Source organism: Nymphalis io, chromosome 2, assembly GCF_905147045.1.
Source record: "Nymphalis io chromosome 2, ilAglIoxx1.1, whole genome shotgun sequence".
Classification (NCBI taxonomy): Eukaryota; Metazoa; Arthropoda; class Insecta; order Lepidoptera; family Nymphalidae; genus Nymphalis; species Nymphalis io.
The window spans coordinates 534624-553733 of NC_065889.1; the positions used below are offsets into that span (position 1 = coordinate 534624).

The following is a 19110-nucleotide window of genomic DNA, read 5'->3' on the forward strand; positions in this document are numbered from 1 at the left end:
ATTTCCATATTTAGCGTGACGAATACTGTTCTAGTACCACGATCTACTGATCTCATTACGCCGCCATGTTGGCATGTTCATGTCGATCTCGGCGAATGCGCACATCGAGAAAAAACAGCGGTAATCGACGGAATTTTCACTCGCGAGAAATATATAGATAGTGAAAACCGTAAACAAACATGTTATGTGAGGTAGCGTTAGCAACGACGAGAGAAAGCATATAAACGTCCCTTACGTTTAAAAAATTGACATATTATGCGACCACTTAAAGTATTTGCAGATTTTCTAATTATTGTATGTCTTAACGCCGCAATGCATTGTTATGAATAAGTGTATGTATTTTGGAAATTTTTGAATTCAAATTATTTATTAAGCTTCATATCTTCATTAAGCCGACTTCAATATATTTTATTATAATGTAATGAAAACTTATAATAATTAATTCATCTAATTTTGCTGTCGATACCCGAGCGGGTAGAACATACAGTTTTTGCGGTACTAGCGAAATTGAAAGTGGAAACCGTCGTAATTATTACATTGTTCGGCGAGAAAAACTGCCGTGCGACCGGCGAAATCCGTCCGTAGTTGAATTGAATCTTACTAGTCTGTCGGCGAATCTGCGTACTGCGCTTATAAATCTTGTTCTTGTTGATATATTTTAACAATTTTTTTTTATGTTTGAAATTAGAACATACGACGAATCGTAACTCTTAGTCTCAAAGGTCGTATATGCAATTAGGTATGGCAGCAGAGTATAATGAATATTTATTTCCTTATGTTTTATTAATATAATTTTCCCTCTCCACTGATTCTATAGTATCTAACGAATATCATAACATCTGTAGCGTTGTATTTGTAAACTAACAACATTCGCAGCTTCGCCAGCGTAGAATACAGTTTGTGACGAAAACCCTTAACAATCTGCCCTATATATCATAAAATATTAAAATTATTAAAGCGGCTGGTAACTCACAAATAGCCATATTAAAAAGTGGCAGTTATTTTGAAATCACAGACAGGTACTTTAATTTTATTTATTTGTTTCGATAAGTCTAAAATAGTGGAAAACAAAGATACGTAAACTTCCAGTTGTAACTTTTGATAAACTTAAACCATTTTGATGAAATAAAGACTAAACGGACATATAGACAGACAAACAGACAGAAATAAGAAAAATGATTGTTTTCTTTTTGGTAACTTGCAAATTAACTTCAATTAACTTTAAAAAAAAGCATTTATTTTGAAATTACAGACAGACACTACAATTTAATTTTATTGTATAGATGAAAAAGGCACAAGGTTGGTATTTTTGTAGTTTAAATACTTAATGTTTACATAAGAGCTTTTCTCTCTCAACATTTTAAACATAACCCTAAACTTATTTACCGTTAAAAATATACTATGAAAATATGCTAATCGAGCAGTAATATATTTTACATAAAAAATGTAAAAAAATATATCTGGAAAAATTAAGTAAAAGTTACATAAGATTATATATATATAAAACATATAAAGGACGGTGCCATTTAATTTGAACAATTTCCAAGCGGTGAGTTGAAGACATTACAGCCACCTTAACTTTGCGTGGCCTAGTTCTGAAGTTATATAATATACTAAAACTAGGCTTAGCCCGCGGTAAATTAAAAAAAAAGGATACCCATATATGTATGTGAGATTAGAGTACGATGCGTTTGGCTAATTTAAAAAACTAGATCGGAAATTGAAAGGCCTATCTCTAAATGACATTTACGAGAAATCTTATGTTAGTGCGCTTCTATATAACGAAACGAAGGTCGTTACTAAACTTCAAGTGTCTATCTATTATAAATTAAACATTACGTTGTCTGTTTGTCACTCAGTGAACAGTTACTTACAAGTATGATAACTTTACTCCAACTGACAGCCTGCTTAGCCCGCGTTCTGATTCGCGCTTTTCTAACAAACGTCGAGTGCGACTTTGCGAGTCATCGATGAATCAACATAAACTGTTACGGTGTATATATTAATCGTATGTGTCGTTGTCATTACGTAATTTACACAATGGCTCATCCGAAAATGGTGCGAGTATGCCGCACGTCGTCAAGACACTAGACTTGATATTGTTGTGTTCCGGTTTGAAGGGTGAGTGAGCCAGTGTAATTACAGGCACAAGGGACATAAAATCTTAGTTCCCAAGGTTGGTGGCGCATTGGCTATAAGCGATGGTTGACATTTCTTACAATGCCAATGTCTAAGGGCGTTTGGTGACCACTTACCATCAGGTGGCCCATATGCTCGTCCACCTTCCTATTCTATAAAAAAAAAGACAAGCTTCAAATATAATGGCTGTACATACAAATTGAGGAACAAAACTGACATTCGTGTGAAGCGTGTTTGTAGGCGACGGGCTACGATTAAAAAAAAAAAAAACCTAACTGGTCTCTCCACATGGTTAGTATTTAATACGCCTAATTAACTATTTTGACACGTGATCTTATTATGGACCATAAGTGAGTATCAATTATCTATTGACAATCAATCAATGAATATGTATCATAAAACTTACTTAAATTGTAAAAAAAAATTTTTTATCAAAACATTTTCTTGTCTCAAAGCGAAATATGACATTAGCACTCAATTAATTTACATAATAAATATTTAATTAGAAAATAATAACTAAAAGCGACGTTATCTTAACAAGACAAAGCAACAGAGATTTTAATAATAATTGGGCACTGAAATTGTAGTCTAGACGCCGGCCTTGAAGTCTTGTAGCCCGCAGGGCTGGTTCGGGACTTGGGATATTATTTATTCATCAAACAGTGTTGGATAAGACCCATACCAGAGCTGAATATATCTAGAAATTCCCGAGTCATGTACTCATTAACGTAACCATATAGTTTGCTATGTACTTCACACGAATGTACATAAATGATTAAACTTTCATAATTAGTTGTTTTGTCTCTGGAAATTATAATTTCTTCAATATAGATGAAGTCGCTTTATGAGATAGGCATATCTGTGTTAAATTAAACCACATTGAAATTAAGGCACTACGTTATTTTAATAAAGGGAATAATTAAAAGATGAAAAATGTAATCGCTTAAATTTTCGAAGATCAAATATTCAGATAATGTCATGTAATTATCAAATAATGGGCCACTAACGAAATGTCGTAATCATTACATGAAAATCAAGATATTTTCATTTAACAGGAAGCGAAACAGATATACTAGAAGTGCTTGGAAGAATAGAAAACGCGTTGTATATGAGTAGTGAATAGACGTATTTAAAAAATAAAAAGATATCAAACGAAACAAGAATGTTTGACAATTACTTCTGCTTTATAATTATACACGCGAAGAAATATCTTGTGATATGTCTTAATTAAAATAAAGACGAAAGGGAAACGACGAGGTACTCGTGCGCAGCGACGATTCCGACTTGCTCGCTACACGTGAGATGGAAATAGGAAGAGTGATCTAGAGATATTGTGACAGATTATAAATTTCTACTATCATCTTATTGACACAGATAATAAAAAAATTATAAGAAAATCTTGTACTAACTTTTTATTTTCTTATACGTGTGTTAGTATTATGGTTCAAATATTTGAATGTCTTTGCTAGTATCATCTGTATTCCTTTTTAACCTTATTAGGTTTTAAAATAGTTATATTATGGATTGTTCAATAGAGACAAAAATAGAACACTGAGTGTTATTTTATGATTTTTTTATTTAGTAATTTCAGCATAAGTTCAAATAACAAAATATGCGACAGTTATTTTTGCAATATTCATTTTAACACTACCCGCGATATGCAAAGCCAATTGAAATTCAATAGATTTGAATAGTAAAAAGAAATATGGACTTGACGTAACGCAAAAGTGGGTCAAACAACATTATCTCAAGACACAGCGCGAGCTGCGTGTACTCTCAATGTCAAGTTTCCCTCGCCGGCTAGAATGCACTTTCTTCCTGCACACAGACATAGCAACACTGTACGCGGCACACTAAGTTGCGGCTGCAACATGCACACGTGGGGAGCAAACGAAAGTTTGTGAATAGACACGAAAGTTGTACTATTAGTTATCGTTTATTACCCGTTTTGTGATTAATTAGGTTTTTTTTTTATTTGTTTTGAACGACATAAAAATGGAATTAGTTTTCACATAAACCGTATCAAAATGAATGAATGATAAAACGATTTAGTAAATCGTTTTATCGTTCTATACTTACGGCTGGCGCGTGCTGTGTTTGATAACCAAACGTTTTGTATCTTACCTGAAAAACAAATACAAGATATGGTTAGAATAAAATCATTATATCATTTTTGTAAAGGAATTAGAAAAAAATAAGTTTTTTTAATCTGAGTGATAGGTGTCGTAGTTTTTGTGACAAAAACCTTTTACTTGTGCAATTCCTGTTGGTGATATCAGGGGACTGTTAGGATATCAAAAGCTCTGTTTTCGAACGGCACCTGTCAAACCGATATCAAACACCGGAGACGGCCAGCAGAGGCGAATAATTTTTTCTTGATCGACCGCCCTTTGAGGTTTGAAGTATTTTTTTAATATGAATATAATATATTCCCACGACTTTGCCAAAATTAGCTTAGATATCATTATATGTATGTATTTCTTGCGTATTACTTTTATTTGACTACCCTCATTCCGGATACTGGAAATAATTATAATAAGATAAATTCAAACGAATTATTATATAAATTATTGAATATTCAAATACTAAAATAAAACTTTTTTTTGAAAAATAGTTCGTATAAAGTATCTATACTTCAAGTGAGGTACTAACACAAAAACTGACGCCCAATATAATCCCTCTTGACAGATTTGGGACATCAAATAATAGAACTATGTTAAGATTTTCCCGTACAATACCACTTCGATCAATACAGAGGTCACTGGTTCGAAGTCAGAAGCACACAATAGAAATTTAAAGTGTTGCATTTGTTTTTGTATGTCATCGAATTCATATAGCATTAACAAGATAGAACATCTTTAGGCTATTATGGGTGTACATACATATATACTCGATACTACTTTATTTGAAAATTAAAAATTTAAGGTAAAATCCCATATTTTTTATCCTTATATAGGAGTATCTGTAATATACCATACATATAAAGACATATTTGTAAATATCGACGCACGTGGGTGACGCGCATCTCATATCGGATAACTTACTTAAAAAATAAAAAAAATAAACTTGCAACATACTTGATATTTGCCAGTTTGATACATAGACGACTGACCTATGAACTAGCTCTTAGTTATGTTACTATTTATTGATAAATAATAGAATTAATATAAAACAAATTTTAATTAGATGAACAAATTGGATTTCTTATTGCTACTTGTTGAATATTAAACAATTGTTCGTTGTGTTCCACTTTACGATAAATACAATTTATTTACATCGTGGCCCGAATTCTACTTATATCCCTGTCTAAGAAACTTTACCAAATATAGTTTATTGCTTGCGTAATAAATGTATATAAATGTGTTTTATAAATTCGATATATATATATTTTTTTGTTTTAGTTATTTATTAATTAATCTTAGTGTTTCATTCTAAATTAGTTATTTGAAAATATATCAAAGCTTTTATTCTTAAACTATGGGACCGAACATGTCGGCAACTAAGCGAAGTCCAAACGGCTGTGACGCAGATTTATCTAAAAAGCTACGGTCCCGTCGATGAGATTAAGTAAAATTACTACAACCAAGACTTTCCAAAGTCGAAGAAGTGATTTTACAGATAATTAGTTTTCGCTTCGCTGGTTCGCGCACGTGTATTTGATACTTAAGTGCTATATTGCCTCCTCTATGTCGCTTAATACTCATTACAGTTAAAAGACATCTTTCTATGGAGAAATTTTAACTGTCCTAAATTTTAAATAACATGCCTTGAGTGTATCCCTATATGTATCGAGAAGAATTAGAAGCTTAACACGCTATTTTATGCGTATTCTTGGTATAAATGTCTCATAAACACTTTTGTAACATTATTTTCTTACGATATTTTATGGCACTTTGTAAAAACAACTTCTTATATCAACAAATAACTTTCTAACTTTTTTATATTTAATAAAAAAGGATGTGACGTGACCAACGTACGGACGTCCTATCCGATTTTTGTACATATAGATATGACCTAGATCGGTGCTTTATGAAAGCCCAACCCACACTAAGCCCTAGGTATACAAAAAGTTTGTGAAAGCCGCCATGAGGAAGGTTGTATGTAATGATTATTTATATATGTACATATATACATAAATGACGTTGATATCAAATGTCACCGCTGTATTACTATTATCAATTGTTTGTATCAACTTGTATTTAATAATATATTTTTCTTTGCTTGACTAATCGATGTTATTTATAAATAAGTTATAATATATAATTTTCAGTTTCATATATACGTAAATAAACCATAATTTTTATATATTGTGCAATATATTGTACATTCAGTATTTCACTTTATATATATTATATATAATTTTATATAATCGACAATATTAAGCAATCCAATTTATGAATTTCAGCCAGACTTAGATCTATACATAGAAACAGTGCCACACAAATACAGCACGTTTACTAACGCTCCTGTAGAAATAAGACACACACACATAGAAAGCATCTACGGGCTGTACAGGGTGTAGAGGGAGCTACACAAAGACGAACAGAGGGAAAGTTAAACACAGAGAGGATTTTTGGAGGTTGATTTTGTGGGTGTAGACGGAGGGTGAACGGCCTCCCAAACGACCTTCAGACGGAGGGCGGTGGGCGGGCGTCTCGGAAGCCTTTCGTGTTCGGTTAGGAACATTTGTTATTAGGATGTCTGTGAGGCTTGAATACGAATATGCGACTATTTATGATGTATTGCCGCGCGACTGAACCGAAGGGTTGACGGTTATTGCGATAAAAGGTATTTCCTAACACTTTCCAATAAAAGTATATTGAATGTCCGACTTTTTATTTAATATTTTATTTAATATTTCGTATCAAAGGTTAGAAAGGTTTCAGCCGCCAGTACAATAACCACAAGAGAGTATGTTACGCTTGTTATAAAGTAATAATTGCTTTCATAACTTCACCTACTTATTATTCTGAAATCGCAATAATACTGTAATGTTTTAGTTGAAGGAGTGAGTTGCCGACCCGAGGGACGTCACAACTTAGATCTTACGGTTGCCAGCGGATTGGCAGAGTTTGACATATTTAATATCATAAAAATGTAATAAAACTGGTAAATTAAATACTATATTCATTACTGCGCATTATTTTTTAATAAAATAATCACTAATATTTATTAAATTTAGATAATTAATTATTGAGTTCAGTTTAGGAAAATAAATAGGCATGTTATAGATTGTCGGTTTCTAGATAAAGACTACGGCTATCTAGAAATCTAAAATTTCCTTATTATGGATAGAAACGTCAATTTACCTTCTTGTAAAGATTAAAGATAATTTATATTGATAATTTTATACATAGAATAAAATATTTTATTTTATTTGTGCTATTAATTAATAAATAATGTTTACGATAACAATCTTAGAAAGGATTGAACCGGCGATGTCTTGAAGGTATCACTATCATGTATTGATGTAAAAAAAAACATTAATTCGTTTAAGAAAATTAAATTAGCACTGTTTGAAAATAAAAAGGTTAGATATGTTATGTACAGTAACAACCTGTTGATGTCCCACTGCTTGGCTAAGGCCTCCTCTCCCTTTTTGAGGAGAAGGTTTAGAGGTTATTCCACTACGCTGCTCCAATGCGTGTTGGTAGAATACACATGTGACATAATTAATGAAATTAGACACATGCAGGTTTCCTCACGATGTTTTCCTTTACTGTCAAGCACGAGATGAATTAAAATCACAAATTCAGAATTATAATCACATAAAAATTCAGTGGTGCTTGCCTGGGTTTGAACCCACGATCATAGGTTAAGATTCACGCGTTCTAACCACTAGGCCATCTCGGCTTTTTAGGTTATGTATACAAATGTTTTAACTTGTTGTCATAATTATTTGTGCATGCACATATAACACGGGGTCTAATCGCCTTTTATCTCCCCAGGGATTTATACACAGAACAGACGAAGATCATAATTTTACAATCATATTTGCTTGTAAATTTATACGTGATCAGTATTCAATAAATATACTGTGAGAAACCTGTAAATATCGGATGTCAAATATATCCACTAATCCGCAGTGAAGCAGCGGCGTGGATTAAGCATCGTGACTGTCTCGTGAGTAGGAAGCCATTGCCCAAATATAAATATCCCATACATTTTCAGACTATCTCTTGCTTTGCAAACTAACAGCCTACGCTAACCATCTTATATTAATAAAGCTAAAACTTATTACAACTAACTTATTTACACATGTATATATATATATATATATATATATATATATATATATATATATATATATATATATATACATATATATCTATGTAATTATAAAACTACGCCTTCACTTAGTATTGTCCTGTAATGATAGTTGTACGAAATAAATAATTTTTATTTTTCATTTATTGATTCTACCGTTACATAATAGCAAAGAGGTCACCCGTTGGTAAGTGGTCAAATACGTCCATCGACATTAGCAAATATAAACGATTTTGTACATCGTGTTTTCGCCAGCAGCCATGGAATCTGAGAAGTTATATTCCTGGAGGCTGTAATTATGTTTTCACTTCAAACCTGAACAACACACTTAGTATTGATCTTTGGTGGTGGAACGAATTTCAAGTTGGTAGTAACCGCCCAGACGGGCAAAGTCCTACCATCAGGGAAAATGGTGTTAGCTTTAATATAATTAGAAATATAATTAAATTTAATATTTCCCAATACATTTAATAAATGCCTTGTCTGAAACTATTATAATATCTAAATGGATCAAATGCTAAATACCGAACTCCACAGTTTAGATAAATTCTCAAAATTAACACGATACTAAAGTAAAATCCATTGAAACGGCCAAAGATTTTTTTGCCATTTATTAATTCAATAAAACAGCGGCCGTTTGAGTTATTCTTTCTCTGATTTTTCTCCTGAAATTGTCCGAAACATAAATAAAAAAACCACTCGTCCGTAACAGATTTCTTTACAAAGCGAAAACCAATTATATTATTTAGGGCACATATATATGGCGGGCCTTTTGTAGTTTATGTTTTAAGAAATGGGATTGGACTTGGATAGTTGTTAAATTTATAACAAAATATTATACATTATAGCCATATAAACACTTAAAAAAATTGCCTTAACTTTCTGTTCTTGCTGCCTGTGCTTAAAACAATAGTCTTAAGCCTAAAAGAATGTTTTTAAAGTTGTAAGCTAGTTACTGGACTAAGAAATGTTACAGGTTTGTAAGAAAACTAGTAAAACAGCTCATACGGGACCACTGTAGCGTGTTTGTGTTCTCCCTCATGTATTATAATATACAAAATACCTGACATCGACCCTAAATATACTTTCCACAAAGCCCACAGGTCCTGAATAAATGATGACCGTTATACATACATTTCTACATTATGCCAGATCCTAGGTCCGTAGCACACACGCCTACCTATGTACAAACATGTGCACACGTACGCACATTTACATAAATTATTATTCCCGACTAATTCGTCCTGACCCACCAAGGACAAACCTAGCGATACTGGGAGACCTGCAAAGACCTAACCATGTTATACGACAATTACGAACCTTATTCCCTTCATATAAACTCCAAAACCTAAAAATCAAGTTCTAACATAGTCCCTTTCGGTACGTTATCTTTTAAGCTTTGAAAGCGAAATTTATACCTGGCTCTCAAACCAAAGCAAACAGTACGTTGTTACGTTGAAATAGGTTCGAAAATAGGATGAAGGAGATCCGTTTGAGGGAAGAGAGGGACGCCATTATAGGTTAGAGGGAGGCGGAGATATCGTGGTCCGTGACCTATCCTACTCACGAATGTCGAGTCCCGGAACACCGCATTTTAACAAGTTGTCTAGACGTCTGCGGGTGTGTGCGTTCTGAGCGTGTGTAGGTGTTTAGATGGTGGGAGTGTGCGTGTCCGTGAATATAATGTTATTTCAACAGTGTATCGATGTGTTCGTGTCTGAATTATTAATTATATTCATGGCGTTGGGAATTTTCGCGCTTAACCCGACAAATCGAGGCGTTATGTCCATAATCTGTACACGAGCATATTTTAATATGAAATTGGCGCCGAAATACGTGTCATCATTTCATAAACTATAATCACATCGTAAAGACTTCGTTAGCGCGGGACTAGTTCATGTGTGCTTATCGTACTGTTTTAACATTTTAATAGATTTAATACAATATTTTATATAACGGATAACGCATAATAAAAAAATAACAATTTCATCTTCTGGTGGTAGTTTTACATTTTATATGATCCTGTAAAATGAAGTTTCACGAACGTTCGTCATTATTCATTATGAGACAACAAAATATGTAATATCAAAATGTTAAACTGAAACCATTTTCTTTTAATTTTCTAACAAGATATCACTGAAACAGTAATAAAAAAATTGTCTATTTCATATTTCGAATTTAGGTTAAGCCTTAGATTAATGAATAATTTAGTTTGGCAAATCTTAACAATAAACATTTAAAGTAAAAGTTTAAATGAAGGGAACACGTTTAGCAGTTGAGTTGTAATGCTTTGTTGAGGTCTTGTCTTGTCTGGTCTACGATCGATCGTAAATCAAAATGTTGAGAGATTCATTAGCAGAACTCAACTTGTACGAGATGAAATATAAATATTATTTAAAATGTTATTACATGATTTTAGAGACAACGATTTTGGTATGTTATATCGTAAAAAACTAATAACAAAAAAGTATCATAAAGTAAAAAGAGATATAAAAATAGGCAAAATAGAAACAAATAGCTTTATAAAACATCATGGGGGATCCCCTTATGTCCGGAGATGAGACGTGGATCGAATCTGCAATCGTTACTTAGCCATTTTCCACCACGCCATCAAATGTTATTTCAGTAATAAATTTCATCCAATCCATTCATCGCTTTGGTACATAATATAAAGATCGTTTAGTAAAATATACTTTATTTTCGCCTACGTCCTCCATCCATAACGATTAGTAAAATAAAAACTCACTGCTCCATTATTTTTTTACATGTTGTTATGTACTGAATATATATATAGTTGAAATTGAATATTATATATATACTCAACAACTCGATTTATTTCAGAATCACGTACCCAGTACTTGAAGCCGAACCTCCAAATAAGGCTACATTAAATATTCAGTTATATATATCATGATATCTATAATAGATATTTCGCTGGGCTGAAGAAGACTAAAGAAATTTGTCCTAAATTTAAATTCGTGTTTTGATTTTATTTTATTAATTAATCATAAATCAATTTACTTATTAAGAAATTTGTTAAAAACGCGTACCCTTTAAAGTAATAATCAAGAATTGAATATATGACATCTTAAAACAGTATTATATAAATAGTTTCGTAATATCAGCCCCGGGGTTATGCACTGGGGTTACCGTCCTCTCGTCCGGACAGCAGACGAGGTGAACGAGGCCTTAATGTGACTTCCACGAGCGTTTATGGGGTGGGATGTTGACTTGGATAGTATGCAACCTTGGCAGGGTGAAAGGTTTTATAACAATTTAGTTAGTGATATTTTATTTTTAAAGTTCAATAAATAAATGTTAAAAATAAACATTGATAATAATTAAAGCATATTACTTTTTTTATAGAATAGGAAGGCGGACAAGCATATGGGCCACCTGATGGTAAGTGGTCACCAACGCCCATAAACATTAGCATTGTGAGAAATGTGAACCATCGCTTACATCACCAATGCGCCACCAAACTTGGGAACTAAGATGTTATGTCCCTTGTGCCTGTAATTACACTGGCTCACTCACCCTTCAAACCGGAACACACCCAATACCAAGTACTGCTGTTTTGCGGTAGAATATCTGATGAGTGGGTGTTACCTACCCAGACGAGCTTGCACAAAGCTCTACCACCAATAACGTACAACATGATTATATACATTTAATCACATACAGTTGATGATGTAATTTATTTGTGAAAAATAGCTTCTACTGAGTTTTTGTCGGTTTATAAAATCGGTAAATTCCAAGTAACATGTCGGGGTAAGTTTTTAAAGAACGTGACCAAAACAGCACGCCATCAATATAAAGAGATTTTTACTTTTATAAATAGCAAATATATTTGCATCATTCAAAAATGATTACTACACTGTTACTTAATAAAATAAATGTCAATAAAATGGTTAACATACCGGTGTAAAAATATAATTGAATAAAATTTGCGAAACCATTTCCTATAAAGAGGCAGCTACAAAGTTTCTTGTCAGTTCTTCCTTCGTACAATCTATACTTTGTAATCGAAATAGCTTTTTATTTTTAAAATCTACATCTATTCAAATTGAGTAAAGTATATAGTTTTATTTTTGATTACTTTTATAATTTCTATTGAAACTTTTCCGAGGTCTTTCTTTGTATATGTTTATTATAAATTAGTGTACATTAACTTGACATTATTTCAACGCATCACGTCAGTCTCATTATAACAAATTCAAGTTTATATCAAAGCAGAATTGAAAAGGTACCTTGAACTTTTTTAACAGACAAATACGATTGTTAAGTAAATTTGTAAATTTTCGAAGAATATGTATAAAGTATTTTATTAAGCGTATCAAAAGTGTGGGGTGTTTTTAGAGTAAATAAAGATGGCGGAACGGGGCGAGTGATACGCGAAGGGCGAGTCGTCCTTCCTAGCGCGGTCGACGACATCGAAAATTCTAGGCAGCACATATTCATATATGATATAATATGCTTTAAATGTTTTGAAACACAAGGTCAAATTATCGAAATAAAAAATTATTTAAATTAATAATAACTAATAATAAAATAATATATCTAATTCAAAACATTTTATACAGTAAAAGAGTATTTAACTCAACCTACTCTCCAAGGTAATGTTTAATTCACATATATTCAGTAAAATATTATTTAGTCATACTGCATAACTTACGGATGTGTGTTTCAACTTTAATATAATTCAGTCTACGCGTCTACGAAGCTCTACGAATATTACAGCGAATTACAGTGCGCCTATCAAATGTAGCCGTGTCCCGCTACAGCGTAGAGGACGCTACAGTGCTACGACCTGTAGGAAAGTCGTAAGAGCATCGACACTGTACAGCCTATTAAAAAAAACATCTATAATTTTAATTTAAATATCTATAAATATTTTTTTATATGTATTTAATAAATAATGATGTAGATATAAAAGTACCTCTTGTACCTGTTAATACGTTTGAAAACCTTTAATATTTTTTATTAAGAATTGTGAGTTATATGTTGATAATGATAAATATCTGTACAATTAAAACATCTCTTAAAAATATCAAACGAATAACGCTTCAAACTTTAAAGTATTTTTTTGTTTATAACTCTCGATGTAATACTGAACGTAGTTATTGCGAAAAGTGGGTGTTCAGGTGTCGGAGTTCGAGGAAGGCAAGGGCGTCCTGGACGGGCGATGCCCGCGTCTCGCCGCAGTTCTACGATCTCTCAGCGGTCTATTTGGTGCTTATGTTCGAGGTATTGTGTTGTTTTTCGTACTTTTTGTTATGAGATTTAAAATTAGTCGCGTAAGATGATTTATTACGTTCCATTTAATTTAGCATTCGATGTTATGATAATAAAATATATAATGTATAAAAAGAAAATAATTTAGATGATGCCAGCTTGGTTATTAAAATTAATTAGTTAGAGCACGTGGATCTTATCAAATCTCGGCGAACAAGGATGAAAACCTGTAATTTGTCCACCAGCCTGAAATTAGTTCCAAACCTTATCCAAAGAAGAAAGGGGTTTTTTAATAAAAATATCATTAAATAATTCTAAATCATTTTAAACATTTCTTATGTTGGACAACGCTTTGCTAATTAATTACACTGAAAACTAATCATCCTTGGTTCCCGTGCTGTACCCAATTACAATAACTCACAATATTATACAACACATTGCTATTTGATATTTGTCCAACAAACGATATATTCATGTAAATTATGTAATACAAATATTTTAAAACACGATTTAATTTTCGAACTAAAATAGAAAATCATCTAACCAGGCCCTAACGACCAGACAGGCAACTTGTATAAGTTCCCTTGAATGCATTGTGAAGCAGCAAGGGCGTGGAAGCGACCTCTAGACGCCATGTCGTTGACCAACACTTGTGTCGCTGAAATACCTCATAATCATTTTGTAATAAAATCAAACAGACATATTAAATTAATGTCAAAAGTCTAGCTCTGGTTCATTTCTAGTGTAAATATGAGACTGTTTTGTAATGTTTTTGTTTTTATTTTTTCTTGTATTTGTATCTTAACAGACGTGTCCGTTGGTGTATCTTATTTTTAATTTATATTAACATTATTTTAATGGTCCTGTATGTTTATTAATAGCCTCACAATTTACTTTTCAGGATTAAAAACTTTCGACGTCTTAAGAGTCCAGGTCTACTTCATTGACTCGGAATGTGTGCCAGTTGACTTCCTTGAAGGGGTGTCCGTTGTCTCTCTTTTGTAATATAGAATTAGTGGAAAATTTATAGGGATGTTTATAATGTTGGAATAAGGAATATAATATATTATACACCCATTTATGAAGTATGTTAATAGTTTTTATAATACTTACTTTAATTTTTTTAATAAGAACCAAGGTCGGTCTTGTTAATACTATTAAAAAGCAGTACTATAATAATTATAAAGTAAATTCGCTAAAAATAATAATAACTACTAATATTATTTTAAATAGCAACGCTTCTTTTCAGGGAATTACTATACTTATTTTCCATTAAATTTAAGAGAAAAGCTTGTGTTAGGAGAGGTCGACAGAAGACAAAGGGGATTAGGATCATGCGACTTCTCTATCTCTAGGTGGTCATGTTCCGTTGAGTTATTTAGGCTTCGATATTTAACTTTATAACAATTTTTTTTTTATCTAACGAAGTACTTATTTATTATTAAGGAACAAAACAAACCCTAATTTTGATTGATGCCATTAAACAATTCCGCATAAGTTCTATTTGATCTTAATAGAAATAATAAACAAAATTGTTCACTTAATTATTTCTTTCTGAGAACATACCATGTTATGATGTACGGTGTATTATTAACACGTATTTTATGGATAAAAAGCCTATGGGCGTATTGATTGTTAGGTCGCCCTCCAGACGGCGCGAGCGTCGGCCTCAGGACGCCCTTCGTACTGCCTAGTGCATTGGGTGTGTTCTAAATATTTAAGTACATACATATTTTTATATACAATTCATTTTTTAGATGCTAGTGATAATAAATTATAAGAATAGACTTTCGGATTACAAGAAAATACAATAACAAGTATAATAATAGTATTTATAGAGTAAGGTAACTATTTATAGCTCTACCTATTTTGTCGTTATAAATGGTATTGACTGATTTTCATAGAACTTTTATTTATATTTCCTTGAACATCAGAGTAGGTTATAGAATCTTCCATAGAGTTTAACATACAGATATTAATGTAGAGCTCAAAGTTAATTGGTATGTTACATATTTGAGACTATTTGAGTTAAACCTTTGAAGTATGGATTATAAAAATTTAACATCGACATTTGTTGGTTCATTTAGATTAGACAGGCAGACAGGGCAAACTCTGACGGTCAGTACCACTACCAAAGACACGGCTGAGATGTTATATTTCTTATACCAATAGTTACACTATCAAATTCATTCATACTCAATTGAATAATTGGGAAATGTAAAAACTTAAGCGAAATTGCAGAATACGTCGAATTGGATATATTCATATATGTAACAAAAAGCTTCACATTATTTCATTCTTTATATATTCATTTCACGTTGAATAAACCTTGGGATAATGACGTTACAACGTTTCGCAACCCATTTCGCGTCTGACGCGAACGATCTATTCACTAAACTTACGTGAATATCTGTTAGGCTATGAATTATTATGTCGTTTCATACAGCTATGTGTATTAATTAATAACCGTAATCCATATTCTAATGTGTCTGGCCGACAGATATATAGCTACACGACAACTGGGAAAATATTATGTAGCAGGCGACGTGTCATATTTGCCTTTATAAGTACTGAAGGTTGTCGTGCGCTCAATCGCTTAATACTGATAAATAGCAAATAGAAGTCAATATAGATTTTATAAATTTCTTTCTTTTCTTCTATGTACTCAAGTATTTTTGTTAAAAACTATTTTGGTGATTTCGTACGGTTTCCTTGAGGATATTATTATTATATTACAACAATAATGAAACTTGAGGAACTTTGTCTGTCTCGGTAGGTTCCTACATAAGTAGATAACAGTTAGCTCAGCGTTTCTTTGTAAAAGGTGAGTGAAGCAGGACAGGAAAAAATGACATAGTATCTTGGTTACTACTATGAGTTGAACTGTCTTTATAAGTACGAAATACAACTGTTATATAATTATATTCTGTTTTATAATACAAGCAAAATATTTGTTTTTATTTAACATAAACAAAGAGTAAGTTATTACGTTTTGTCAAACGAAACACAATTTGACACTTTAATTAAATATCGCAGAGAGAACAACATAATCGGAAAAAATACGTTGAAACAGAAAACAGCAACGATGAAATAACAGACTAAGTTTTACGTTTTATTTTAATATTGAAAAGTTTAATTAGGATCTTCACATGTAAAAGTAAAAAAGTAAATTAAGAAAAGTAACAAAAAGAAGATTTGAAGCTGTTTTAATGCGGTTTATATAAATATGAACTTTATATATTTATAACATATTCCTTGATCACTACAACAGCCTTGTAAAAAAAAAGACACGCGCTATTTTTATACCGCCATTTTGTTGGAAGAAAGGTAAAGTTATTAATTATTTTTGGCTTGTGATTTGTTGAATGTATTCAATTTGGTTTTTAAAGAGTAATTGAGTGAGTAATTCACATCAATTTGTATGACTCGATGTTCTATTATTATAAAGACGCCAATTCGAGGCTTTTATAAAATCAGATTTACTCGACGATGAATAAATATATAATTATGTTTGGTCTTACTTGAATTTGTCAACAAAATATACAATGTTTTCAGCAAATAAATAATAATTAATTATAGTTTATTTATTATTATACTAATCAAAGCACGATTGCGCCGACAGTCGACACAAATTAAGTTGAAAAATCTTCTTAGTATGATGACTGGTTCGGTGGTCACAACTGCGAAAACGGTGACAACGGACAAGAAAACACAGGTATGCGCTCTCACGGCGAAAAAGTCAACATTTTCCCCTCTTCCCTCCCTCTGTGGTACTCCGCTGGTGATGCAAAGCAAAATCGCCATGCTGGGGATTGACGTTCGCTGCGACCTTAGTCCAAGGGATTACATCGAGGCTGTTATAAAAACAGCTTCACGGAAACTCGGAGTTCTGAACAAGGTGCGGCGCTTTTTCACGCCACAACAACTGTGCCTGCTGTACAAAACACAGGTACGGTCTTGCGTGGAATATTGCTCGCACCTTTGGGATGGCTCCGCTAAGTACCTACTGGAGGCATTGGACCGGTTGCAGCGACGTGCAGTACGCATTATTGGCGACGTAAAGGTCACAAACACCCTTGAACCTTTACAATTGCGTTGCGAGATAGCAGCACTGAGCGCTTTCTATAGACTTTATCACGGCGAGTGCTCGGAGGAATTATTCTCTCTAATTCCTGCTTCCCCCTTCCTTCTTAAGTCCACGCGAGCTGGTTCTCGATGTCACCGCCTAACTGTGACATCAATTCCATCGCGAACAAAGAAATTTGGCAACTCCTTTCTTTGTCGCACTTCCAAAAAATGGAATTCCTTACCAGCTCACGTGTTCCCCTCCTCTTACAACCCGGGTTCCTTCAAACGAGGCGTGAAGAGGCATCTTGCTGGCCGGCAAGGCGAAGGCGGCTAGTGCAGAACGTTTTTCCCGTCTGTACTGGCCGTCATCGCGTTTGGACTCTACTACCACTTACCATCAGGTGGAGTAGAGTCATTTGCCCTCCCGGCGAATATAAAAAAAAAAAAAACGGACGTGAGTCAAACGGGGATCATTTCAATTTGTTTTATATTTATACAAATACGTGAAATTTGCCTCGTCACGTCAATAGTTTATATTCTAAAAAAGTGTTTTATTTTATAAAATCTTCTACGAAATACGCTGAACCTTCTGTTATAAGTTTTATGTTTTTACAGTTAGGTCCGCCAAAAAAGTCTTCTCATGTATAAGTGTATAAGATGAATATAAAAGTATTCGTTTTAAAAAGTTTCGTTCGTTGTAGTTAAATATATAATGAAACGTACATAAATAAAACAAACATTAACGATTATTAACGATAAACAGTAACAGTAACAGCCTGTTAATGTCCCACAGCTGGGCTAAGGCCTCCTCTCCATTTTGAGGAGAAGGTTTAGAGCTTATTCCACCACGCTGCTCCAATGCGGGTTGGTAGAATACACATGTGACATAATTTCAATGAAATTAGACACATGCAGGTTTCCTCACGATGTTTTCCTTCACCGTCAAGCACGAGATGAATTTTAATCACAAATTAAGCACATGAAAATTCAGTGGTGCTTACCCGGGTTCGAACCCACGATCATCGGTTAAGATTCACGCGTTCTAACCACTAGGCCATCTCGGCTTTAATCTAATAAGCCGAGATTAACGATTAAGTTGAACTTAATTAGTAAATGGTGTACTTATACATCAGAACTGTGTCGCTTATTGTTAAAAACTGCTCTAATTTGAATAGAAAACATTTTACGAAACAAAAATATAGTATTTATTTTATATATTAAATTTAATCACAAATCTTATATCGAATCTTTCTACTTCTAGTACTATTACGTAATTGTAGTAGGAATACACTCCAATAACGTGAGAAAAGTCAGGTAATTATATGAAAATATCCTTTTGTTATGTCAATAAAAATAGTGATGACAATAAAATCATTTATTAATATTAAATAACATCAGTAA

The 19110-nt window shown here is 32.8% G+C and overlaps 1 protein-coding gene across 4 annotated transcripts in view; it reads right to left on the reverse strand.

The window, feature by feature from the left end:
- Positions 1-19110, reverse strand: part of LOC126778106 (ecdysone-induced protein 74EF) — a 161886-nt gene that overhangs the window by 55124 nt on the left and 87652 nt on the right. The window lies entirely within an intron of this gene.